Source organism: Perognathus longimembris, chromosome 3 (assembly GCF_023159225.1).
Source record: "Perognathus longimembris pacificus isolate PPM17 chromosome 3, ASM2315922v1, whole genome shotgun sequence".
Classification (NCBI taxonomy): domain Eukaryota; kingdom Metazoa; phylum Chordata; class Mammalia; order Rodentia; family Heteromyidae; genus Perognathus; species Perognathus longimembris.
The window spans coordinates 106,531,263-106,558,393 of record NC_063163.1 but is presented as its reverse complement, the minus strand read 5'-3'; the positions used below and the strand labels follow the sequence as shown (position 1 = coordinate 106,558,393).

Genomic DNA, 27,131 nt, shown 5'->3' with positions numbered 1-27,131 from the left:
AAGTATGCCCTATATTTATTACAGAGTTTAGGAAAGATACATACAAAGTATGCACTATACTGCCTGGCAAAGAGAGACTTGATATATATGCTGGTGTGATTAATTTATTCATCCATTAAACACTTATTGATGGTCCCAGGTTCTAAAGCGTTAGAAATATGGCAGTGTATCTGACAAATAATAACCACACCCCCTACCCCCACCTACTCCCTGAACTTATGGGAAGGGACTCGTGCATTTCCCCTCTCAGTTTGAAGAGTGAGACTCATGTACCCAGGATTCTGGGTGGTGGCTGGGGTGGGGACAAAATTTTGTGAATTTCTTGAGGACAGATAGAAACCAAGCCTGACTACTTCCTTCCTGTATGTGACCAGCATTCAGTATAAATGTGGGGCTGCATTAAGGGGCAAGTGATGTAAAACACGACAGGCCTCATATCCACCAGTCAAAATATGAAAAATGCTCCATGTCCAGGCTTGGCCAGACTTTCATCAGCTCTTCTTGTTTCAGTGTATGCTCTTTGCTCTTTCCTATAACACTCATTCGTCACTATCTTTTCTTTCCTAGCTATAGCTCCCTGACTCTATTACCTCTGCTATAGTCAAATAATTTTTTTCGATGTATTGTACGTCTTTGACTGAGTTTTAAGAATGTGGCAATTCCTCGAGGTCACCTTCATTGAACCTCTCTTCCAGTTCAGCAAGCTCCTTTCTACCATCTCCGGTATCTTATTACCTAGTCCCTCCATGAAGATGGATGGGGTGGTTGGCAAGCTGGCTGTCGTACAAGGTCACCTGTTTCATCTTTAGGAGGCCTTCATTCTTGAACGTTTCCTTCTCCTACCTTCCAATAATTCATTACAAATACAGTTGCTGATCACCTACTGTATGCAATACATTGTATCCAGGAACTAAGAATACAGGAGTAAGATCATAACATTTCCTCCTCCCCACCCCACAAAGCAGAGGGCCAAGTTTGATGGTTTGTAGATTAGGAGTCTTCCTACTCAACCCAATGGGCAATTCTAATGTTTAGACAGTTATACTGTTTACTTATGATACTAAAATTTTAACTGAGGGCTTCATGCTTACTAGGCAAGTGATCCACTACTTGTCTCATGCCTGCAGACCATGTTGTTGTTTTTAAAGCACTGTTTCTTAAAATATAGTCCTTGGACCCCTGGAATGAGAATCACCTGGGACTTTTCTTCAACTACAACTTCCTGGGGCTCCTCCTGAGATTGATGGGTTAGAGTCTACAGGTGTCTGTGTCCCTAGATGGGTTGTATGGGTTAAAAGATAGGTTCTAAACAAAATACCTGACATACAGAGAAATTCAGTGATGTGGATGGTGATGCTGATGTTTAAAACAAGTCTGATTATGAGGCCCTATGAAGCCAATCTCCCAAGATACTGTATGAAGTTTGAAGATATAGCCTTGGTGCTATATTGGGTGAACAGTAGTCAAGAAATGTTACAGGAAAAGAGAGTTTGGAAACAGTATACTATGGAAACAGTAATAGGTATGTCATTGGCATCTCTTCTGGGAGGGAAAATTCTACACAAGATTAATTTGATGGGTCATAAATACCCAGAAAACCTTCTGTAGTCACCAGAAGCTAAGCTGAACATATGATTGAAGAAAAAAAATCTATCATTATAGTTTTGTGGGATATTTTTGCCAGTCCTGGGGCTTGAACTCAGGGCCTGAGCACTGTCCCTGGCCTTTTTTGCTTGAGGCTAGCACTCTACCTCTTGAGCCACAGTGACACTTCTCGCCTTTTCTATATATGTGGAACTGAGGAATCGAACCCAGGGCTTCATGTATGTGAGGCAAGTACTCTACCACTAGAGCATACTCCCGGCCTTTTTTTTTTTTTTTAAATCTCTCCTTTGGGTGCTATTCTCAATACCAGAGGAATCTTTTGTCTGATATTCTAGAATCCTTATGGGAGGAGAACCACCATCACTGCAATCTCAGCCTATGCCGACATGGCTGCATTGAATGCATGGGCTGGCTCCTCTGTACAAGGCAGCATGCTCATGTTGAAGATGATGACAACCTGTAGTACCCTCTGTGGATGGGACCACATCCAGACTGGTGTGCTCCATTCTGAGATTTTTATGGACAGTAAGTCAGGGGAACACTTAAACCTTTACTTTTCTGCCTAAATAACACTATGGCCTTCTACCTTTCCTTCGTATTATGCAATTTCTAAGCTTCTCACCAACTCCAAGCCTTCTGGAATGGCCTGGTTTGTATGGAAACATAAGTAAGACAATTGTGGTCTAGGCCAGCCTGAGAAAACATATGAGATCCTATTAGAAAATGTTGCAAAGTGAAAAGAGCTGGAGGTGTGTCTCATGGTAGAGTGCTTGCCTAGCAAGTACAAAGCCTGAGTCCAAATCCTAGTACATGTGTGCATGCCTGTGGTCATGTGCGTGTGTGTGTGCACACACATGCACAGCTATCTGGTTGTTTCTCATAGTTCTCATTTTCTCTTCTCTTTTTCTGCTAGTGTCAGCTTATTTTGGGAGATTGAACTCAGGGCTCCACACTTGGTAGGAAGAGGCTCTACCACTTGAGCCATACCTGCAAGCCCCCTTTTGCCTCACTTATTTTCAAGGTAGGCCCCTGCTTTATGCCTGAGCCAACTGGGTTACTGGAAATGACAGACATGCGCCACCATGCCCAGCCATTGTGCTTCCCCAATATGTGGGATAACAGGCTTATGTATGTCATCTTACACAGTCACTGGGTGAGATGGACACTAACAAGCTTTTATGCTCAGATCGGCCTTCACCTATAATCCTTTGATCTCCATTTCCCAAGTATCTAGAATTATAGGCTTAAGCCACATGCCTGGTGTCCTTCTGTGTCTCTATGTCACTGGGTGTCTTTGTCAGGTGGCTGCTCTTTTTTGGTCCTCATCTTCCATCCTTTATGAGTGTGTGTTTCCAATATGAGCTCCTGGGAGAGTCTCAGTAGACAGGTTGGCTTCCACAGATGCCTCTGCCCTTACCCTGAGCATTAGGGTAATTTGTATGGCTCAGTCAGGGCAAGTATCATCTTTTGAAGTCACCGTGTTGCTTGAGCATAGGGTCAGGATAGGTCACCGTTCAGCGTGTCTGCCCAGTGTCTTGCTTATATTACACATTCCTGAGATTAGTATCCACTGTCTTTCAATGCTCTCTTCGTGTTCATTCACTCATTCATTCCTGCAATCTTTCAACATGCTTTTATTGAATACCTATGACCTATCTGTCAACTTCATCGAGAGGTTTAAGCCTTGTTGGCACAATGCCTGGCACCTACTGGGTGTTCAATAAATATTTTGGAAAGTGTGAAAAAAATAGTTCGACTCGAGTCCAGAACAGCAAAGTCTATTGATTCCTGCAGCCTCCCCAACTCTGAGCCATCAAGCTGCCTGAAAGGGAATTACAAAATATGTCAAGAACCCTATTTAGGCAGGATGAGCCTTCTAGTGACTATCCAAAGAACAGACATTCCCCTCCCTATCTGCAATCAAGGCTTGGGCCTAGTTTATACTTTGGATCAGGAAAGAGTATCTGCACCCTATGCTATCTATGACAAGCAGAGGGAAATCATGACTTCTTATTTCTTCATCTCCCCACTCAGTTGCTACCCACAATGAGGTCTTCCCTTTGGAGTTGAGATTTCTTCACTTAGACTCTACTTTTCTCATGTCCTGACAGTGGACAAAGCTTCTTACACCAACACTGCAGCCCACTCCAAAGGGCCTCCAAACAAGCCCGTGACAACAAGCTGCTAACACATTGGAGTAGTAGACTGTCAAGCTAGGTTAATTCATGATTATTCATTGTGTGTAGGCAACTAATTATGTGACTTTTTCAGTACTGCACTGACTCTTACGCTCCAATATTTCCTTTGAAAGGTCACCACGCACCTCCCTCACCACTTACATTCATCTTGGGTCATCTCTGTGTTTTTCATCCTCCTCCTCCAAGTCTTGCCTAAAGTGCAGTTAATTAGGATTCTGCAGCCCTTATCTATGTCATCTCTGTAACTAACCTTCATTCTTTTCTTTCTTCCCTTTAGTCTATTGTGGCAATTACCCCCTCAAAACAAGGATATTGACCACCTCATGTGGGTTCTCTCACCTTCTATCTAACACATTACATTGCAGTTCTTGGCTAGGAAGTTTCCTGACTTTGGGAATGGGCTACATTCTCCCATGCTTCCAGGCATTCACACATGCTATTCCCTCTGCTCTTTACTTGTCCCACCCTGCCCTGCCTAAATCTTAGTTAATGCCAATGCATTCTTGGAGGTTTTCCTCACAGGGCTGCTTTCTCCAGAGTTCTCCCCACTAGGTGAGCTACCATCCTTCCTGTTTGTTCTGTCAAAATAACTCTATCCACCTCCCTTTCGTTGAGATCTCCCTTGAATATTGCTTGTTTTCTTTGCCAGCTTCCTGTCTATGTCTGGGGCTTCTGGATGCATCAGGAAGTTTGGCAAACTTTCCAGTATATACTAAGATAACAACAGGAGATTACAGAGGTGCAAAACACAAGTTCATGGGGGAGAAAACGGTGAAGGCACAACACTCAAACAACACTGAACTCTCCAAATCCAGTCAAAAGCACAAACTCTCAGACAAGCTGCAATTAAGGACACACAGCCCAAATTCACTGGGAACAAAAGAGCTGTTTCTAACCATTATTTATCACCCAGAAAACACTCTTTCTGTTCCATTGTCAATGCCCCACAGACCACATATGCCTTTAGATAGAGAAGGAAGAGGGAAAAGGGAGAGAGAAATGAATAGAAATGAGAGTATGAGTGTCGATTTATTTATTTATTTTACATATAAATCAGCTAATCTGTTTTAACATTCATATTAAAGTTGTAATCACCTTTGCACATATTAAAATACAAACCAGCACAAGTAATAGGCCTTAAGAACAACATTACAATAGCTATTAGCATATAACAGCTACCTTATCAACTTACAACATCCCTATAAAATAATAACTGCATCCAGGATTGATTTGCAGGAAATTCATTCTCCTGGCGCACTGAAGCCTGACTTGGAGTCGGGGGAAGGTGAGAGTTGGGCTGTGCTTTGGCTGACTCAGAGAGCAGATGGGGGTGGTAGAAAGATCTAGATGTGGAAAGACAGAAGGCTCCCATTTTAATCTTGGCTCCATTATAGAAACAGAGGGCACATTTCTTAAACCTTGCTGAGACTCAGTTTCCTTAATTACAAAATGGAAATCAGAATCTTTTCATCCTCAGTCAGACTATGTGAATGAACTGGGCATGGGTAGCAGGGGCTTAAGCATGGTGTCTGTTTTCAAGGCAGCGGGTGTTGGGCAGGGGAGGTGGGGCAGGTAAGGACTGAGCAAGAAGAGCTGGAGAAGCTCAGCACAAGAGTCATTTCATTAATTTAGTCACTGACCACACATTTTGTTAAGCACTATCAGAAAATGATTGGGTGATACAAGAAACATTAAAACGGTTTCTCCTTTTATGGTGCTCATAACTGAGCTGGGGAGACATCAGGTAAACAGGATCAGTGGCAGGGATTGAACCCATGATGCAGAGGAAATACATATCATGTCTAGCTAGAAGAAAGAACGGAGCAACTCTGAGCAGAAAACAAGAAATAACTTCATGGAAAAGGTGACATTTGAGCTGAGCTTTGAAATATGAATAGTACTTCAATAAGTGATGAGGGAAAGGATATTTTAAGCTAAAGGAATAGCATAAGCAAAGAAGCAAGGACATGGTGCATCCAGGGAACATCAATGTATTTATTTTTTATTTTTATTTTTGGCTAGAGCTTGGAGATCAAGGATGCAGAGAAAGACACTGCAGGAAGTAGCTGATGGTAGATGTGGGGGAGCTTCAGTTCAGGGTTAATCTTAGGTTCTGTGTGTGTGAGCTCTGCTTTGACCGGCAGATGATGTCTGGTGGTCTTGCTAAAGAGGGAAGAGCAAGAGCTGGGAATATGGCCTAGTGGTAGAGTTCTTGCTTAGCATGCATGAAGCTTGGGGTTCAATTCCTCAGCACCACATATACAGAAAAATCCAGAAGTGGTGCTGTGGCTCAAGTGGTAGAGTGCTAGCCTTAAGTGAAAAGAAGCCAGGGACAGTGTTCAGGCCCTGAGTTCAAGCCCCAGGACTGGAAAAAAGAAAAAAAAAAGGGAAGAGCAGCCTAGAGGTCAATGTCTCAAGCCTGTAATCCTAACTAATTGGGAAGAGGAGATCCAAAGAATCATTATTTGAGGCCACCCCCCACCCCCACAAAGTCCTTGACGCTCATCTCATCAGAAAAAGTTGGATGTAGTAGCATATGTCTATCATACCAACTATGATGGGTAGTGTAAGTAGGCAGATACCTGGAGGGAAAAGTAAGACTCTTACCTCAAAAGTAACTAGAGCAAAGAGGCCTGGAGGCATAGCTCATGTGGTAGAGTGCCTGCCTGACAAACACGAAGTCCCAAGTTCAAAAATGTAAAGCTTGGGGGAAGGGGAGCAAATCTGACTTGTGTCTTATGAAGACATCAATCGTGAAGAATGCAGATGGTGATTGGTGGCTTTGTGTGAAAGTGAGGAAGATGAGAAAATATGTTAAGTTTTGGGAGAACCTGGGAAAGACAGAAAGTGATAGAAGAAGAAAATAAAAAGCAGCACAAATGAAAGCATATCATGACAGAGGGCTAATTTGATGTAGAAGATGAGGGTGGGACAGAACTGAGTATTGGGACTACAGGTGCCCTCTACCAAGACTAGTGTAATGGGTAATGCAACTTTGAGTTTTCAGGATGCTGTAGTAAAAGTGATCATGGGGTATACATGAGTGCACCATTCAGCTGGGAGCTAAGTGGTCAACAGGAGTATGGTTTTTTTTTTTACCTGATACTCTCAGTAAGATTCACCAGCATGATGCCAGAAGTACAAACTTGGAACAACCCAAGATTCAGTTAGCACAAAATGAAATCATGTAGAGATCACTGAGACAGGCCAGTACTTTAAGCAATGCCTTATGCTATATTTAGGTTTCTATACAATGGACTGCAAGGTACTGTTGTTCTACAGTTGGCTTAAGATTGTTGATGTTGGATTTTAAATTTTTTAACCCTAACGCATGTTGGGGGATATTCTATCACCCTGATTTATAGCCCAAGGAAGGAAACAGAGCCAGTTAAATCACACTGGAGGCCTCCTTCCTTTAGCAAGACTCACAGAAGGCTACTGATGTGAATGCCTATTTGCTATAGTGACTCAACATATGCATTAAGATGCTTCCTATAAGATTTTCTGGGAGCCTTGGTGGCTTTTGAACACCCAAAGCATGCTGTCTACTTGCTGTTTTCCATAGGAAAATGACCAGGAGATGTTACATGTACTCTAGCTATAGGCCTTCAGGTAGAAGAGGGTCCATCACCTTTCGGGAGTGAATCAGGAAGAGCTACTACATACACCTGTCGCTGCCTACTTGAGACCCTGCCCCTACAACCCAGTTCTATTAGAGATAAGTAGTAAGGCTTTATCTCACAAAACACTTTGCCTTTTAGAAAGACTTGTTAGGCCCATGTGTCTGAAGGCTTCAGAGGAAACCTTAAGCCATGCAGGCTCAGGGGTATCTTCTTGATGCCCTCCCTCAGTGTGAATGGGACCAGAGTTTAGGATGCTGGGATGGCCCCTAGCTCCATCCCAAGAGTGTCTCTCCTCTGAGTACCTGCCAGTACTGTGCCCACCACCCTCAGGGCTCTTGATAGTAGTGCCCTAAGGAAAGATCTGAGCTTCTGCCTCACATACTCCCTTCCTGGGGGACTCTGCCAGGGATGGCAGCCTTTAACGCCTCATTAATATTCAAATCTATTCAAATCATTTCAATTTGAATTCTACGCATATTATCAGATAGAACAAAATGCAAATATATACAAATTCATCCATATGAAGAAATAAATAGGGGAGCACTGCATAATGGGATTATAATCATTCCCAGGGCTTGTCTCTCTCCTTTAATTCCCCGGAGCTCCCTCCTCCAGCTCAGCTCCATCTGGGATGGCTCAGCAGCAATCTAACCTTCTCTGGACACAGGCTCTCAGAGTAGAACATGGCTTAAGCCTATTTAAGATGTCACTGTTTGGGCTGGGGATATGGCCTAGTGGCAAGAGTGCTTGCCTCATATATATGAGGCCCTGGGTTCAATTCCCCAGGACCATATATACAGAAAACGGCCAGAAGGGGCGCTGTGGCTCAAGTGGCAGAGTGCTAGCCTTGAGCAAAAAGAAGCCAGGGACAGTGCTCAGGCCCTGAGTCCAGTCCCCAGGACTGGTCAAAATAAAAAAAATAAAAAAATAAAAAGATGTCACTGTTTCTCCCCATGGGATTTTTCCAAGAGAGTTGTGAGGACTGTAGTGAGGGTGGGAAATGGATGCTCAGAGGCTCTTCTGGAAGTTCAGGCCTATCAAATGGGCAGAACATATTGGCCTTCAAGTTCCCAGAGAAGTCAACTCACAGGCCCCACTGTTTTGTGGAGTCTCGATGCACCTGGTGGTCACATGAGTGGGGAGGGTTAAACTCCCAAATTTCTAATGTGTCCCCTAATTAGAAAGAGACTTCATTGAGCCACAGACGGAGGCAAGGAGAGAAAATGGAGGCCCCCAAATCTCCTACTCACTCTGCAGCAAATCAAAATTGTAGAGAAGCATCATGGCCATTTCTCCTTCTCTCTTACAGGGTTGTTGTTGCTGCCGATGCCTATTTCATTTCAATTACTCCAAAGACAGAAAGCGCCCCGTGTATGGTATTTTAGAGGAGAGTTCTCATGCTCTATGCTAATAAAGCCTGAGTAAATTGCTATTAAGAATCATTTAGTGAGGTTTAACTACACAATGCAATACATGCGCCCCCTAATCTCTCCCCTATGGAACTCAATGATAGTTGCTTCTAGTAGTAGCTCCATTGATTAGTGCAAGCATAATTTATGCCTGTTCAAGAGAAGTAGTATAATAACCATTTCATACTAAGTACTGTTTATGTAGTCATCCAAAAGTAGTTTCTAGATATAATTGATGGCAAGGGTGAGAGGAGGGAAAGTCATTCTCTTTAACTTACAGCCGGAGAAATGGAAGCAAGAATTTCCTATATAGATAAGTAGGAGGGGAGAGCCTATACTTTTCCTGGGAAGGAGAGGCTATCTGGATTTGTGTTAAGTTCTATGGTACAGGGAGTAATGATCCTAAAGCTCTCCACATCTTACTCCTTGAATAGTTTATCTTACATGCATGGCAAAAGAGATTGTTGTGGATATGATTCAGTGTAGGATCTTGAGAGGAGAAGACTGTCCTGATTTATCCTATGGGTTGATAACAGGAGGAGGAGAGGAATAAATACATGAAATAACCTGAAAACAGGAGGTTGGAGTGATGGGAAGAAGGGCCAAGGGAAGTGAGCAGACTAGCTTTAGAAGCCAGGAAAGGCAAGAAAATCAGATTTCTCCCTATGGCATCCAGAAAGACCCACTTCTGTCAGCACCAACACTCCAACCCCTAAAGGTGCATTCTAGACTTCTGACCTCCAGATATTACATTTGTAATGTTTTGAGTCTTTAAGTTGTAGCAGAAACTAGTAGGAAACAAAATAGAGTGTGTGTGTATGTCATTTCTCAATTGGGGCTCCCTCCCAAACCAGGGAACCCAGAAAATATTATGGGTAACTTTTGCTAGCTCTCCTGAAGACCATATATATATCCAGCACCATTTTGAATGCATGGAAACTAATTTAATTCATTATACAATGGATACTTCTTAAGTTATTAAAAGTTAATTCTGGGGCTGGGAATATGGCTTAGTGGCAAGAGACCTCGCCTCGTATACATGAAGCCCTGGGTTCGATTCTCCAGCACCACATATCTAGAAAACGGCCAGAAGTGGCGCTGTGGCTCAAGTGGCAGAGTGCTAGCCTTGAGCAAAAAGGAAGCCAGGGACAGTGCTCAGGCCCTGAGTCCAAGCCCCAGGACTGGCCAAAAAAATAAAAAAAAAAGTTAATTCTGATGAACTCCATTGACAAAATTGCCTGGAAAAAGAGACTGAGGATGCTCAACACCTTCTAGATCTATGCTGACTTTGGACACCAGCTCAACACATCTGGAAGCATTGAACCAGAGGTGAAAAATTCATCATCTGTAAATAAAGCCCTTCACATTGTGGTAAAGCATGGCACCAAAAGGACTTTCTCTGGAAATCCACAGGAGCTTTGTTAAACACGAAGAAGAAAAGCCATGACTGTCTCAAATGGGGACTGTGGTTGGAGCCATGTACCAGGCACTGGGAAGAGCAAGTGGCCTTCTGTCCCCTGGTCTTGTGTCTGAATCATAGGCTTGGAGAATGAGGAGCTGTAGTGGTACTTTGAGCCCTTAGTCTTCCCTCAGTTGACTGACAGGCTGACACTCCATGGCCAGCAGCTAAATGAAAGGCAGCCCCTTAGCCTGGAGAAGCTTCCAGGCTCCTCTTGCTTACTATTGTTGGTTAAGTTCCTTGTACAATGGATTTGTTTTCTTGATGAGGCCTGATTGACAGAAGAGAGCCTCAGTCAAGAACAGTTTTCCCTAGCTTCTCTGTGCCTGGTTTGGCAGCAGACACCATTCTTGTGTCTAGAAACCTTGCCTGACCTCCAGGCCTGAGCTGCTCTCCAGTTCTCAATGAGCTATTCAACACACCAAGCTTCATAGGAAGACTTAGGAAATGCCTCAAGTATATGCTCCTGGAGCAGAACCTAGGGAGGAGACCTAGAAGAGAGCCCTGGGGCAACAAGTGAGGCTCAGACTTGGAACCACTGAGTTTTCACGGTCACACTTCCTACCTTGTGTGACCTTAAGAGAGGCCATAATACACTTGAGCTTATTTTCTTGGTGTTTTCTTTTTTTAAGCAAGACAAGAGTTGATTTAGGGAGGAAGACCATAATAAATGTGAAAGTATTCTAGAAAATGTAAGTACTATTTAAATGCAAGGAGAAATTAAATTATTATCCCCTTTTCCCTATGGAGTACTTGGTGCTCACAGGTACTCCAGTTGCAAAAGGCAATAATCATGATAAATAGAGCAGAATCTCTGATAAAGCACTTCAATGGACTGGCAAGTAAAATTCAGGGAACTGAAAGATAGATGCTACCCAGAATCACTGACACATGATATTCTTTCCCTGAATAAGAAATTCTGGTAACACAGTTTACAGCCATTTAATTTTTGACAAAGTTGCCAAAAACATGCACTGGAGAGGGGCTCTTCAACAAATAGTGCTGGGAAAACTAGTTATTCACTTGCAAGAGTCTGCAACTTGACCCCTATCTCTCACCTTGTACGAAATCAACTCCAAATAGATCAAAGAACTCAAACTAAGGCTTGAAACTTTAATGCAGAAAATGCCTGGAAGATATAGGCACAGGTAATTATTTTCTGAAGAGGACTTCAATTGCCCGGAAAACAAGAACAAGAATTGACAAATTGGGACTATATCAAATTAAAAAGTTTCTGCACAGCAAAAGAAACAATTACCAGACCAAGAGACAATCCATAGAATGGAAGAAAATCTTCACCAGCTATTCATCAGATCAGGGATTATTACCTAAGATATATAAAGAGTTCAAAAAACTTCAACAGCCAAAATAAAAATAATCTAATTAATATATGGGGAAGGCAACTGAAGAGGCAGTTCTCAGAAGAAATGCAAATGTTGTATGAAGAAATGTTCAACATCCTTAGCTACAACAACACAAATCAAGACTGCACTGAGATTCTATCTCACCCCAGCCAGAATATCAATCACCAAGAAAACAAACAAGGACCATTCCTATGTTGTTCCACGCAATGTAAACTATTGTAAACATTATGGAAATCAGTATGGAGGTTCTTAAAAAAAACTAAAAATTCACCTATGCCTTATGAACTTATAGGACCATATATCCAAAGGAGAGTATATCAATACACATGAAATACACCTGTATACTCATGTTTATTGAAGCACTGCTCAGTTGCCAAATGGTGGAATCGGCTAACAACAGAATGAATAAAGAAGATATATATACCTACATACATACATACACATATATGTATATACATGTATCACAGAATATCACACAATCATAACAAAAACTGAGTCATGTCATTTTCAGGAAAATGGAGAACATCATATTGAATGAGCTAAGCCAAGTTCAGAAAGCTAAATATCATGTTTTTTGTTCCTATGTGGAAGCTAGACCTAAAAGATGTAGATAATCATAAATGCACACACACACACACATATACACCTACATATATATAAACACACACAAACATGGTTCTAATTGTAGGAATATGTAGCAGGATAAGGGGAAGGGAAAAAGGAGGGTGAATAATTTCAGAATACAATTCAACTATTCATGAAAACAACATAAGGAACCTCAATAAAAACTGTTGATCAGTAGGGAATAGGAGGTGGGGGAAGAGAAAATAATAGGATCACTTTGAGCAAGACACAATATATGCACATCTGAAATATCATGGTGAAAAAAATCCCCCTGTGTATATTTAATATACACTAAAAATACTTGAATGACAGGAAAGTAAAACCAGCTCATACTAGGGGGAGGGGCACTAGTGAGAGGAAGAAGGGCTAATGAAGAGGGTAGATGAGGATAAATATGATTAACATATTATATTTTCATGTATGAAAATAGAACAATGGCATTTGTTAAAACTGTAAGAAGGAATGGGATGGGGAGAGTGATAGAGAGGATGAATTTCATCTAAGTACATTTTGTTACATCACAGTGAAAACCACTTTGTACAACACATGTATGTTAATAATAATTTAAAAAGGAATACTGTGTTGAGGGCCCACTGCAGACCTAAATTCAACCAAGGCACTTCCTAAGAAAATCAAAATCACCAGGTCTTCATTTGGATCAGGGAGAAAATGATGTGGCTTTTGAACGCTGCAGTCTTGACATCTGAAGGCCAAACTTTTTCTCACATGGATGCTGATTTTTTGTTCTCTCTGTCCACCCATCTCTCCCCTCTAGCCAGCATAACAACCACCTGTGCCTATCTCCCCTTGTGCCTACTTGTCTACATCCCTCAGACATCTGAGTATGTGCATAGGGCATACACAAAAGCCATTGTGGGCTGTGGTAGCTTTCCATCAGTGTAACTGATACTCAAGATAATAAATTTGTAAGGAGAAAAGTGGATGGTTGGTTCGCATCTTGGAGGTTCCAGTCCATGACTGTGCAGACCCATTGCTTTGGAGTCTATGGGCAGACAGAATATGGTGATTGGAAGTTTATAATACAGAAAACATTGCTCCCTCGGGGCCAAGAAGCTAAAGAGAATGAGGAGTGGTTTAAGGTTCTATAATCCTTTCCAAGGACACACCCTCAGTGATCTAAAGACCTCCCATTAGTTTGCACGTCTTAAAGGTTCCACCACCTCCCCATAACATGACTCTGGAGACCAAGCTTTAACATATGGGCCTCTAAAAAATATTCACAATACAAACCAGAGAATGTTGTAAGGGTCCCTTTAAATCTACCACTGGCTCTCTTCTCCCTCCTCTTGGTTGCTGGATTCATCAGCTTATGCATTTGGTTCCCTTTAGTGATTTGGGTTGAAGAAAGAGGCCCAGAGGCCTAGTGATGAGAACATCTTTTTTTATGAATTGAAAAATAAAATGACAGTAAGCAGCTAGCAGATCCCAGCTCACAATGGAATGAATATCAATGTCTGTGGTCGTATTGACCTTGAAGATTTCACACACACACCCTAAAAAAGCAGAACAAGAATTCTTGGATACAATATGATCAATATACTCTGAATCTCTTCACATAAACAAAGCAGGAAATCTATCCTTTATGGACATGAGTGTCTCTAGTGTACTGTGTTGAGTTTAAAATAAACATCATAAAGTGCAGGTAGGAGGAAATCTGTAGTAGTGCTTAGCTGCCTTCTTTCTTGTCAGTGTAGATCATTGCATGGCTTCCCTGGGTCCACCGGAGGTGAGACAGGGCTGCAAGTCAGTCTGCAAGGATGTGCTCTTGATTTTTGCTACTTCTAAGCAAGGCAGTGATAGTAAGGACAGACTGGCAAAGCTGCCATGTTCCACATCCTACATTCTGACCACATTCTACTGCTGACCTTATCAGCAGTTTTGGTTCCTATATCCAGGGCTTGAGCTGAACTCCTTAGCTCCACTCTCATGATCTGCAAGCTACCCTAAGGTAATGTAACAGAAATACCCTAAGAAGCAACTCCCCTGATTCACCTTAAAGTCTCTAGCTAGAAACAACGCCCCCTCCCCCCCCCCCCCCCCCCCCCGTGGACTCGGTGTCAGTGGTGTTCCTGTGGAGGTGGAGAACAGGGAACAAGGTGTGGCACCTAACAAGATCCAGGTGTGAGCAGGCCTCCTTCTCAAGGCTTAGTGTGCCTCAGCATTAGCTGGAGGCGCCGAAACCCAGGTTGCTGGGGCGAGCCTCAGAGGTTCTGAAGCCCAAGAATTTGCATTTCTAACCATTTCCCAGGTAATGTTGCAGCTACTGAAAATGCTGACCTGCAGCTCACTCAGAGGACCACTGAGAGAGACTCCAGGAAGAATATTAAGGGCCTAATACTTCCTTTGACATATGTAAGAGCCACCTGCCAGGAACACAGAAATGAAGCCCAGGCAAATAGAGGAATGTATCGATCCTTAACCTTCTTCCCCCTCTGAAACTGTAAGAGAGAAAACCCAGAAGATTCAAAAGTATGCCCAAAGGCAACAACATAAGACTAAGACTGTGTGTGTGTGTGTGTGTGTGTGTGTGTGAGAGAGAGAGAGAGAGAGAGAGAGAGAGAGAGAGAGAGAGAGAGAGAGAGAGAGCACTCACTGGGGCTTGAACTCAGGCCTGGGAGCTGTCTCAAGACTGTGACTTTTCTATTTGAGCCACAGCTCCACTTCCAGCTTTTTTGGTTGTTGGAGATACAAGGCTCATGGACTTTCCTGCCAGGCAGGATTCAAACCTTGGTCCTGAAATCTCAGTCTCTTGAGTAGCTAGGATTATAGGTGTGAGCTTCAACTAAGACAATTAAAAAACAAACAGTGCACCTATATTTTTTTAAGTTGGTGGCATTCAGCTTTAGAAGAGCTGTTTATTATGACAAAGAGAGAAGTGTGGGTTTCTGATTGTTTTAGCAGAACAGGGGCCAAGGAGTACTGTTTGCCTGGATGATATTTTGTGTTCTCTTTTTGTATGATATGCATGGGTTTCTAGCAGCAAATTCCTCCAGCCTGGTTTGTCTGATGAAGAGGTAAGCAGCTGCAAAGCTCAGACCGAGCCAGAGAAAGGGACATCCATGTGGCTTTGGATCCTTGGTAACAGCTGACAACGTCAGGCTGATCTGATCTGCGTGCCCCATTGAAGGGCTCAGGCCACCGAATAAAAAAGAAAATATTTGATGCCTTTCGTGCCCAGCTCTGTCTGCCTTGTATTCTTCCCCTTGCATTCCTCTGATTCCATCTAAGGGTGCTTTTAAGATTTCAGAGAACTTTCATGTTTTGCCAGTTTATCATAAGTGTCTATCTTAAGCCAATATTATGATTTTAAGCATGGCCTCGGTAGATACGTGCCATCTTCCACAGTGATTTCCGACGCCAGGTAAGTTGTCGGCCAGAACCAATGTGAGGAGAATGGAAAGCTGAACGACATTCAGGCTCTCCTGCGTTCCAAGAGCTTTTTTTTATTTCTTCTTAACGACCATTATTAATCATTTCAGAACCATGTAGCTTCCTGACATTTTTACTCTTCTAGACTTGACGAAAAGGAGGGTTTTGATGTCCTGGAATGCCTTTTTATGTAAAATAGCCCCTTTCTTACAGCACAGAGCTGAGGAGAGGCTAACCTTTCCCTACTAATAGGGTTTAGTCTTTAAAAAAATCCAATCCACTGGGGCGGGGGAGGAGGAAGCTTGGTGTGAAGGATTCTTGTTAAGAAATCAGCATTAAGCTCTCAAAAGGCTATGCTGGACTGGACTCTGGTACGTGGTGGAGAGAGAGCACTGCCACAAACTACGTACCAAGGTTTCTCGAACTCTTCTTTAGTCTTTTGTATCGGAGGAGACTTATTTTCCTTTGTTGAAAAAAAGTTTATTAGCTCAACCCATATGCTAGAAATTATGAACTGTTAGGAAAGATCAAGCTGATGACAGGGAAGACAGAGGACAGGAACGACTGTCCTGGCTTCCAGCACAGGCTGGTCCAGGGTTGCTGTGGCTTGCTGACTGTCACCCGGCAGTCCCAGAAATGGACTGACAGCAAGGGCTCTGAAATCTGCCCAGATGGTGTGTAAACCCCAGTGGTTTTTCATCCACCAGTGGGTACAGGAAAGATTGAGTTGGGCCATGGGTGCCAAGCTCAACAGAGGAACAGTGCATAGACCTGGATGGCCCCTCCCATAACTGGATCCCATCCAGCGGTCACAGAGGTCAGGGGCAAAAAGAGAAATACACAAGGTCAGCAGACGGAGAATGTTACTGGTTTGCTGTGTTTTGTACCACTCGCTCCCCCCTCATCATCTCAGCTTTCCAGGAAGGGATTACAAAGCCCTCTGGAAGTCCCGTGAATGGGAGGAGAAAGGCAGGTATAACAGTGGGTAATGTGGGGAGGAGCGAATCCCCTATCATTTCCCAGCAACTTCCCACACTCGGCACTAAGAACCCTCTCTGACCTGCAGACAATCAAACGGCAGTGTGCAAAGGTTTGCAAGACTCATGCAAAAAGAAAAGGTCTTCTTCATTCAGAGATACTCAAGAGGTTTTCTGTTATTTGCCACTAGATGTGGCAGTCTGATGAAGTAAACAACCTTATCTTCTGCTGCTCTGCACTGTCTTCTCCTTAGGAAAGAGCAGTGTGAAGACTACCAGGTGCTAGGCAGCTGCCCTGGTTCCAGAGACACTTGCACTGACTTGATGGTGAGCCAGGAGAGGGATCTGTTCGGATGTGGGCAAGCTGCACAGAATAGCCTACCAATGGCCCAAACCTATAGTAAGGTCATATGATATCGGAGGAGCTCAGACAACATAAGGGGTCAGAGCAACCAGCAACTCTGGCCAGGCAGAGTGAATCACTTTGCTTCGATGGTGTAGTCTCACCCTCCTTCACCCTACACTTCCATTGCTGCATAAGGATCGACTCTGGGGTCTCAGCTACATCCCACTCATAATTATCAAAAGGTAGGAAACCATCATGGTGAGTTCTTGGGTTCATCAGCATGATTCCACCATTCCCTTCTGTAGAGCACAGAACACCCTCTTCCCATCCTGGCACCTTGCCTGCAGGGAAAAACTTCCTAATAGCTGAAGCTCATGTTGAATTTCTTTTTCATTTTTAAAAATAATGGTGCCATTCGATATTAGTATTTCTGCAGGGGAGGATTCCAGTGGTATCAATCCTTGGAACAACAAACTCTTAGTTTAACAAAATGAATACCAGGAAGCCGGAGCATGTTTTGTCAGTGTGTGTGGCGGGGGAAATGCAAGGGATGGAAGCAGACAGATGGAGAGAGGAAGGGTGGGAAGATGTAGTCATTCTCTTCAATATACATATGTGAAAATGGCACCAGGTAACTTGAGGGGATGGAGAGGAGGGGAGGGGGGAGATGAGCCAGAACAATGGCAGGGGTGACGTTGATCAAGATGCAGTCTACTCATAAACCGACGGGTTGAACTGAAACTCCTTTGCAAAACTACTTAAAGACAACTGAAAGAAATTGAAATTAAAAAAACAAACAAAACAAAAAAGAAATGAGTAGCGCTACCCAGATGGTCAAACAGTTGAGCCAGGCAGTGTCCTATCGTTGTAGTGTCTGTTTGCTTTCTCAGCGTGGGAAGGGAACGGAGCAGTTTGGGCTCTGTGATTGTGAAAGGGGCTGACACTTGGGACAGGAGCCCTGGGCACAGGCCTAGAGTGTGCAGAGCGGAGGAGATGAGGGGCTTCTGGTGGTGGGGGGGGGGGGGGGGCTGACACTCAGCACACACAGGAGAAACAACTCACCCTGCAGAGAAACCGCACGCAGTGAGCTGCCAATCCTCACTCTCTTGTGTGCAGCCTTTCTGAATCTCTTAGGTTATGTTTAATTGTACCTACCTAGCCTTAGCTTCTCTTCCGAAGGATTTCTCATATCACAGCTCTCACCCAGCAGACTCAAGAGAGAGGAACCCAGCTTCCAGGGAGGGAATGCGGCTGCCTCACCACCCAGAGCCCACCAAATGCCTTCTCATAGTTCCATGCCCGCTGCCTCCAACCTTCAGTTCCAGACAGTCCTGCTCCTATGCCACCGGGCCTCCCTCAGTAGCCTGCTCTGGGTTCACTCACTCCTGGGCTTTGCAAGCGTAGCTGCTGCCACCATCAGGCTGACATAGGAACTGCAGTCTTCAAGAGGCAGATGCCAAAACATTCCACCCTTTCCTGGAGCAAGAAGCCACCAGGAAAGAATCTTTTCTCAGCAATTGCCCCTCCCCTCAGATGCAGCATCCTGTGTAAGAAGATGGCTTCAGAGACCAGCACCCTGGAGAAACGTAACTCCCGGCGTAGATGGAGCAGACCCCAATATCTATAAGTGAGGCTTAGAAAAGTGCAGGTCCCAGGAGATGCGGAACAAAGCTATTCGGGGATTCACTGGTGGTCTTTCTTTCTCAGCCACCAGGGAAGTGAGGCAGCAGAGGAAGAGAGACCTTGCACATGATGCTGTATTCATGCTGTAACTTTCGGTCCCCTCCACACCTGCACGGTGAGCCAACCAGGCCCCAGTGTGCCTCCAGAGCTGTCATAGCTCCCAGCATTGCCAAGGGTGACAGGTGGGCTGTCACACTGCACCAGACTCGAGTCACCTGTGACATTTGCAGATGACTGACAGAAATGGGCACTGACACGCATTAAAGTACAGAAGGGCATGATGGTGTCTTGCCGAATCTCAGGAGTGGGTGGCATGCCAGAGGAAGTTTCTTTTTCCACTGTCCCTGGTGACCTGATGGGAATTCAAGCCTTTTTCAGAGAGGAATCACTTTCTTTGGTAAAAAGCCAAATTTTAAATATACTTTATGCTTTCCTCTGCTTCCAGGTGTGTGTGTGGGGGGGGGGTCCTACAGCATTCCTACCTATGTTGTGTCTCATGTTCTCTCTCTTCTTCCTTCACTCCTGACATTGCACCTGGTGTTCCAACATTTATTTATCACCTTCTATCTAGGAGCCCAATAGGCACCAGCAATGCTAAAAAGACATGGATGAGTTTAATCAACCAGTCCAGAGAAAAGTGCTTTGCTTCCTTGTAGTTTTGTTTTGCGTGTATGTGTATGGCGGGGGGGGGGGGGCGATAGAAGGGGGAAGTGACAAAAGGAGTTACCCAAGTAGCTTGATTACTGTTCGGCTCTGTTGCTTCCAAAGCAACAGTGGCTTTGAGTCCTCAAGGACTCATGCTGGATGGTAGACAGGTGAAGGACTATCTCAGTAAAAGTCTGGAATAAAAAGAGATAGAGTTTGGTGCTGAGTTACTCTTTGAAGGTCAACTCTATGGCTCAGCCTCTTGATATTCAGAGGGAACCCCTAACGTCCTGCCTGATGCCTGGGTGCTTGGGACCTAGAATCCTGAGAGGCATTGACACACACAAGGGAGTGAGCCAGATTCGGAGGAAGTGCTAGTGGCAGGTTAGAATCTTACCCAAGACTTACTGCCATCATGGTGATGAAATGAAGTATGGCCTGGGCAAGCTCTACTCTAACTTTTGTTGCTTTGTGCTGATGCTAATGATCATCATAGTCATGATCAAAACATAATCATTGTTCACCATTGCCACCATAACCACCAATTATAACCAGAGGAAACATGCTAGCAGAGAAATAGGTAGGGAGAGAGAGAGAGAGAGAGAGAGAGAGAGAGAGAGAGAGAGAGACAGAGACAGAGACACAGAGAGACAGAGAGACAGGGAGACAGAGAGAGAGACAGAAACAGGGAGAGTGGGAATGAGCACATCATCTAACTTTTTGAGTGTGTTATTCAAAATAAATCCATTGATTGCTGCTAAGAGAAACTACTCAGGGAATTGTAAAGTTGGGGAGTCTTTGGTGTCATGTGGTCTTCTCTCAACCCACCTCCTAGGAGTGTAGTGTCCTCTATTCCTGAGGATCTGAAGTCTTCTTGAAAAAACACTTGCAGCAATGGGAGATTGCTCAATTGGCTGGCCTTAGGCATGCTTCTTAAACACCCACAATTTCGAAAATGTCACCGACATTTCCCCATTGAGTTTGTTCTGCCAACCCCCACTAATTTATAAAGAGAACAGGCCAAAGTGCACGAGAGTCTTATGGAGTATTTCTTACATTTCTGGATAGAATCATTCGCTTTGTAATTTTATTTTCTCCAAAGCCAGTACAGCTCAGTTTTATCTTGAGAATAAGAAAGATCATCAACATAATGTCCCCAGGTATCTCTTGCTCTCCTTCTCTTTCCTGATTTGTCCATCTTTTTGGTCTTCTCCTCATCTTTATTATTAGGCTTCTTCCATTTCTTCAACCTCCATGGGGGCCCAGCACTAAGTAAATCTTGTTCTTCTGTGCATTCCAGCCACACAGCAATCTCTCTTTCTGGACAGTCTTTGTGCTCTTCCACATTCTTTATCTAACATACTTCTCTTAAGCCTTCCCTTTCTGTTTTCAGCCTCTGTCCCACTGCCTCTCCCTCCAGAATGTAGACCAACTGGCGAGATCACTTCCCCATTTTTCTTCTCCAGCTCACTTTCCCACCCCTTTATATACCAGCTATGAAGGAAGAGATATTTCCACTCAGTTCTACATTTTTCAGCTCTTTATGAAACACAGGGAATACTAGGAAAAATAAATAACATGTTGATCCCCAAGCCCATGACACTGAGATGACTATAGACCCCCCAGAACTACTAGCCATGTCCTTTTTTTGTTGCAAGTATTGACTTACTTCTTTCAGATCATTCTCAAAAGATTTACCATGATAGCCATGACCACATATAAGCTGACCTTTCCCACATTTGTTTCCTAACACGTCCACATGCTAGTCATCCACCCTACCATGCTTCTGCACATATCACATTCTGTTCTGTCTTTTTGCTTTGGTGTAAATTCACAAGTAACAACCTGGTGCTTTTATCTGGAGGACTTTTAGTCATCCTTTGAGATCAAGCACAGTTGCCCTTCCTTCATGCGGCCTTTTCAGATGCCCTGGTCAATTACAGGTGTTCTCGAATCGTGACCGTTCTGAACCCATCATACTGTACCCTAAATGGATATATCTGTTCCTTACCAAGCCAGGGAGCTTTGGGAGTAGAAATGTAGAACGCCTCAGCTATCTTGGCCCCCAAGACCCCTGGCCCAGTGCCCACCACCCAGTAGGTTCACAGTGAGTGCTAATTGAGCATTTAATGGTTGAGCTTCAGTGTTGTCATGAAATGTTATTTGATCATGAAAGAAGAAGCAAAGAAATTGAGTCATCAAAACAACAGACTCAATGGAGCATCTGGGGAAAATGGGTTTGTACTTGCTACAAATCCCAACCTTGGATTATCACCAGTTCTTAGAGAGAATCTGAACTTGCAACAACCATCCAGTGCATGTAGACTTAGAAAGCAGTCCATCTGGGTACCTCTAACACAGATACACCCAGGCCCTGGCAGCTTAGTTTCAACTAAGTCAGCTCTGTCTGCTTGGCTTTGCCTTTATGGCCATAAGCAGCCAGTAGAAGATGAGGGGCAGTGTGTATTGGCCATTTGAGGGAGGTGGCTGCTTTGCTCAAAGTTCCAAAGACATTATACCTTAACAAGGGGTATCTGTTTGTCCTTATCATAAATTGGCAGGTGTCTTTTCCCCCAGGAAAGATCCAGATGGTGGTCCACCTCTCACTCTGTGGAGAGCCCTACCGGGGCCCCAGGAGAACTCAGATTCTAGGCATTGGGTCCACCCATGCTGGCCACTCTTTCCAAGGCTTTCAGCTTGTTACCAAGTATACCAGGGGAAAGCTGACATTTATTTAATCCTCATAGTGGTGTTGACTGTGTACTCACTGAAACACAGTATGCTTACGGAAGACATTTGTTTCCAAGCAGCTTATGCTAAATTGCAGTGATAGAAAGGAAACACTTATCCAATATTGACATTTACTGACTTCTAGAAGTATACAGCCAGAATACTCATTTTTACCATTGGAGAAGAGGCAAGAGAAACACACACACACACACACACACACACACACACACACACACACACACACACACAGCTTTGGCAGAAAGCAGGGTAGCACATCTATTCCTTGCTTGCCTGGGAAAGAAGCACTCCAGTGATCTAGGCATCTGCATTCTCACTTGACATGCACACCCAACTGGATAAATTCCATGTCTTCCCTTGGGAAAAGAAGATGTCCTGCGATGGCACATCGAATGGTACTGTGTTGTCTTGCAAGCGGCTCTTGCCTCATTCTCCTGACTGGAAATAAAATCTTCTCTATTTACAATGCAGGCAGAAGCTATGGCAAGGAGAGCTGGGGTACCGGCAGGCTTTGCTCTTTGTGCATTTGTGGATAAGGGCTGAGGGGACATGAAGCCCCAGGAAACAGACAACCCCTCCTCTCCACCTCCACACTGCAGCTTCTAAGCCAAACCCTGCCTCACACATCTTGGGATGTCCATTGGCCTCAAAGGGAAACTGAGACTCCAGTGGCCCATCTGCAAAAGCATCCTCAAAGTCAAGATTGCTGTGATGAGATGGATTCTAGCAACCTGGGCTCCTCAGCTACTGAATTGGAGTATTTTCATTTCCAGGTTACAGGATGCCTTCAGGGGTCACCCTGTCTCCTGACTGACCCTGATTAAAAAAAATAATTAAAAGAAGCAAAATCACAAACACCACCACCTGACACCCAGAAATCATCACAGCATCCTTCAAGGACAAGAACTGTAGCTGAAAAATAATGTCTCTGCTCACCTCCCTCCTTCCTCCCTCCCCCTCCCCCTCCCCCATCTACAACCAGACCCTAAAACAAATGTTCTTGGCCCTTCTCCCTACTCCTCTATCACAGGCAATTTTCTTTTTTCTTGTTCATGTTTCCAAAACAGTTTATCTTTTTATCTCCTTGGAAGAAAAGTACTCCACAAATCAAAGGTATCATTAGTATTGTTATTATTTTGCTATTGAAATCTCTTGAATTCACTCTGGATTATTCATGTGCTTTTTTTGGGTTTGCAATATAATACTGTCTCAGTCACCCCCACTGGGCTGAACAAAAAGGAAAAAATTGCATCTTCAGGCCTAATCCCTTGCTCCACCCCATCTCCTGCTGGCCCTGGCTCCCACCAGCACAGGCACACACCAGCAGGGCTGTTCCTTGGGACCATGCCTAGCTCACTGCTGCCATGTTCCAAGCCAGATCCTCCTTTGTACACTCAAGAGGGGGGCCATGGTGGTATCCTCCTAGTGCCATCCAAAGGCATTGACCACACCCACACTCTCTTCCCCCTGGGGTGTTCCTTTGCCATTTTTTCAATAGGTCTGGGTTGCTCACTGAGGGCTCCCAGTTGGGAGGACTGCAGAGCAATCCACCCCCAATAAGCATGCCCTCCAGGGTCTCCATCCTGAAGATGTGTTTAAAAGAAAACATTGTCCTACAGCCCTGTATGCGGTGGATTAACGTTCTGGAACAAAAGAAGTGATTCTTCCTCCTCTAGAGTGCCAGGGTTGGAAAAGCACACATTATTACCAGTCTCATCTTTGTTAGATGACATTTCTGGATAAGGTTAAATGTTTCCAAAGTTGCTGTTCACTCCCCCAGTTTCTTTTTCTGATCCTTCCGGTGGAAGCCTTTCCGCTTCTCTCTTTTCTTTGGGCCACTTCTGAAGTGTTTGAGTCCTCTTTCTGGTGCCCCTCCTTTCTTCTCCCCTCCCTTTGCTCTTGGTAACTTTGAGTTTCCCCCAGTCCAGTCTTTCCATGCTTTTTGCTCCCCTCACAGCCCTAGCACCCTGGCCAGCTCTCCTCACGCACCCCGGTTCACCTTGCTGTCTACTTAATACACTTTGGTCCCCTTGGAGACTCAGGTGGCCACAAGCAGTATCCACTAGACCACCACCTCACTGTCATTTCAATGTTTCCTGCCAATCAGGAGAGCACATTGGCTGTTTAGATTCTTCCCCCATAAAGATATGTCGCTGCCGCCCCCCCCCCCCCGCATAAATCCTCAGCTTGGAGATGTTATTAACAGGTAACAAAGTTTTCCATTTCACCCGGAAGCTTTCACGCATGCGTAAAGCCAAACATGTCATCTGGGTCCAGTAGAATTAGAGTCTTGTGAACCACCAAGGCCGTAGGCAGGCGGGGACACTCTGGGAATACAGTGCAGAATGTCAGCATGGAGAAATCGCCTGTCTTCTGAAGTCTGAAGTAGAAGCCACCAAGTCTGCATGACTGCACACCCCACAAACTCTGTCAGAATCTGAGATGTGATGGGAAGCAGGAAGTCCCCAGTCCCTGCTGAGACATTATCCTCCAAAGCTACCTAAGATGTGTGTGTGTGTGTGTGTGTGTGTGTGTGTGTGTGTGTGTGTGTGTGTGTGTGCAGGGTGGATAGGATGAGGCTTGAAGATTAAGGAGGATAGGGAAGGAAATAGTTGTGGGTGAACGGGAACGATGAAGAGAATATATACACACACACACACACACACACACACACACACACACACATATATATTTCTAAGTTTATGGATGACAAGAGAATCGATTCTTCTTCTTCACCCAGGGGCAGAACATGCCGTTTCTCCACAGGAGGCAAATTGTGCTGTGACATTATGCCTCTCTGTACAAAGCACGAACGTCCTGACAGCTGAAGGAAGAGGCATCCCCAGCAAGAGAGAAACCCACAAACAGCACACACTGGCAGCTCTCCATCCCCCATTGGGAGCCAAGCCCAGGGACGTTTGGCAGGAGTGGGAATGGAGGAATGCCATTTAGCCTTTCTACTGCCACCTTAAGAAAGATAAAGAAAGATTTGATCTCAGTCTACACCAGAAGCCCCAACTTTGAAAGAATAAGGACACGGTACATTACTAACATTAATTATACATTAATTTCTGCTCTCGCTTAAGGTTCAAGGGAAAAGCAAAGGTGACTATTCAACCAATCTGGAGGGGAGGGCTGGTTGGAATTGATTTGGAATGTTACCTTCAGGTTTATTATTGAAGTCCCCAGAACAGTGTTGGAGCAGGTGAGATCCTGTGAGGCAGGAAGCTTAGGAACTGTATTCCCAGGACTCAAGCAGTGAAAAGTGTTGGGTAGCAGATGGCCATGTTGTTAGCATGCCAGGTAAGGTCTTAAAGAGACCCTGGACACTTGCTTCTCTTTGAGAAGGGGTCTACACATTTCCTTGGAAAAGCATCCTGGGAGGATAAGGGTGCAGGAGGGAGGGTGGAGGTCAGGCGGGTGGCTCTGTAGGGGTGACTGGAATGTGTGCGTGTTGCAACCTTCATCCTCAATCAGGGGGTCCCACTGGGGAGGCCAGTTAGAGCCACATGGGTTAATCCTCTCATGTCTTATTGAAAGTGGCTATGCTCTATCCAGTAACTGGATGAGTACATAACATGAGATAGGGTAAGAAGCCAATACTGGAGCTAAGCAGCTGTAGAAGGAAGGTAGAGTAGAATCCTCCAAGGGAATTCACCATACTCCAAACAACATTTAAAAAAAAAAAAACCAACAGTTCATGGATCAATTCAAAAGCTATTCATATCACGCTATAATGAAATCCATCAATCACCTTCCCCCTTGGCCTTTAATTGCTATAGTGAGACATTGTTTATTCTGCTCTTGTGATTGGCCACATCTGAGAGACTCATGTGCTATGCATTGGTAGGGTCAGCATTGTTGGCCAAACTCAGAACACTGGGGTGCTCTGGTGCCATAGTTTCTTTCCCCTGCCCTCAGGGCTAAGGGTAGATGAAATGGAGCATTTAGCCACTGTAGGTAAATATTTAAAGATTCATATGAGGCCATCAAGAAAAAGAGCTTGGTATTGAGAAAGGAGTAAGCTCAGTCGAAAATGCATACCATAATGGCTCAGACGGACGGGGAAGCACTTAGACAACTAACTATAGGCTCCTCAGGCTAGAGAGGAAGTGCAGATCAAGCTTCCCAAAATACAGTAGCTGGCTAATAATTGCAAAAGCCCCACACAAGTATGTGTGTGCATGTGCACATGTGCACACTATCATGCACAGTGCAAGGGTAGGGGTTGATGGGAAGATACCTTCCTCTTCTCAGGGATTCTATACAACTTCTTGAGTGAACTGGTGAGAAAGAGGCAAAGAAGAATGGAAGTCAGTGTGTATATGCATGCACGTGAGTGTGTGTTTGTATTGTGTGTGTGCATATGCATAAGCAAGCACACAGACACATCCAAGAAAGAGGGAAATCTCACAAAATAGTAATATAACCGTATCTGTCTCTATACCAGTATTCTAGGATAGTTCTTCTTCATTCAGTTTGAAAACTCTGAGGAAGGCAATTTATCTTCCTGCTGTTATAAGGAGCCCTGGTGAGATGCATACAACAGTATGAACCCATGAGCATGCATATGTGTGGTACACATTATACACAGCCATAATACACAACTCCTATGGGGGAAGAACCCAGTAAGTTCCATTGGGAGGATCGATAGCAAACTTTGAGCTGCACAGAGAGTTGCTACCAGGACCAGTGGGAGAGGGGAGGAAAGAGGCCTGCTTTTGCTACATTTGGCTTCAATCTGACTGGAAGCAAGGGACACATGCCGTTTGCTTGCAAAAGCAGCCACCCGTGGCGACGCTCTGCTTTCCTGAAAACTTTTACCCTTCATTTAATCAACAGATGGACGTGCTCTGTTGTGGATTTTTTTTTTCTCTGAGAGAGTCCTGTCCCTTCTAAGAGCTGTGCTGCCTGGCATAAATGCTGCCTCAGATGGCAGAGGCGGCACTGGCATATTCCACAAGAGTGGGAAAGGCACTGGTTTACTTGTCCCCTTCCAACTCAATTCCACAGGTGACTTTGATGCCTTTAGCTAAAGAGGCATTCACAGTCCTTCTCCA

At 44.3% G+C, this 27,131-nt stretch overlaps 1 protein-coding gene across 2 annotated transcripts in view; it reads right to left on the bottom strand.

The window, feature by feature from the left end:
• Positions 1-27,131, bottom strand: part of Kirrel3 (kirre like nephrin family adhesion molecule 3) — a 555,543-nt gene that overhangs the window by 527,401 nt on the left and 1,011 nt on the right. The window lies entirely within an intron of this gene.